General features: G+C 34.1%; 1 pseudogene; it reads left to right on the forward strand.

Moving 5' to 3' along the window:
• Window positions 1-339: 339 nt before the first annotated feature.
• Window positions 340-431, forward strand: LOC132220208 (U2 spliceosomal RNA; annotated as a pseudogene).
• The last annotated feature ends 551 nt before the right edge of the window (window positions 432-982 follow it).

Raw genomic sequence — 982 nt, forward strand, 5'->3', positions numbered from 1 at the left:
GAAGTGCCTCCACATTCTCTGGCTGGAACTTTGAAATCTGGCAGACCTCTGCTAGTCAAGAAATCAGAAATTTGGTGCTGACTCACTCATCCACTCAAAAATGTTTACTACCTGCTTTCTTAGTGCTGTAAACAAATGGGGTGCGCTGAGACAAGTTGCCTGAAGCCACTGAACCCAGGAATTCTCATCTGTCAGAAGAACCAATGAGATCTGACTTATGAATACCACAGACAATGTAAGGATAATCCAACTGCAAAATATTAGTTCCTCTTCAAAAAAGTCTAAATCGCTAAGTCTACCTCCAACTAAGGTAGACTGTGATAAGATATATATGATGATATCGCTTCTCGGCCTTTTGGCTAAGATCAAGTGTAGTATCTGTTCTTATCAGTTTAATATATGATATATATAAAATACCTACAGTAACCACTAAACAATCTACACAAAGGCATATACTCAAAAACATTATAGGTCAAAATGGAACTTTAAAAAATATTTGAGTAATCCACAGAAAGGTAAGGGGGGAAAAATAAAGATGAAAAACTGAGGAGAAAACAAAACACAGAAAAAAATGGCAGACTTAATCCCTAAAATATCAATAATTACATTAAATGTAATGATATAAATATACCAATTAAAAGGCAGAGATTAGCAGAGTGGATTAATAACATGATCCATCTAGTAGGCTATGTACCAGAAAATCACTTCAAATATAAGTGTTAAAAGGAGTTTTTAAAATGACATCATGCAAACCTTAACCTAATTGACATTTTAGAACATTTCACCCAAAAAGAGCAGATTACACATTCTTTTTCAGTACCAACTGGACATTTACTGAAATAGATCACATCCTGGGTCATAAAACAAACCTCAACAAATTGAAAAGAATTGAGATCACACAGAATTTATCTTCTGATCACAATGGAATCCAACAGAAATCAATAACAGAAAGGCAATAGGAAAATATCTAAGGGACAAGAAA

Source organism: Myotis daubentonii, chromosome 17, assembly GCF_963259705.1.
Source record: "Myotis daubentonii chromosome 17, mMyoDau2.1, whole genome shotgun sequence".
NCBI lineage: Eukaryota > Metazoa > Chordata > Mammalia > Chiroptera > Vespertilionidae > Myotis > Myotis daubentonii.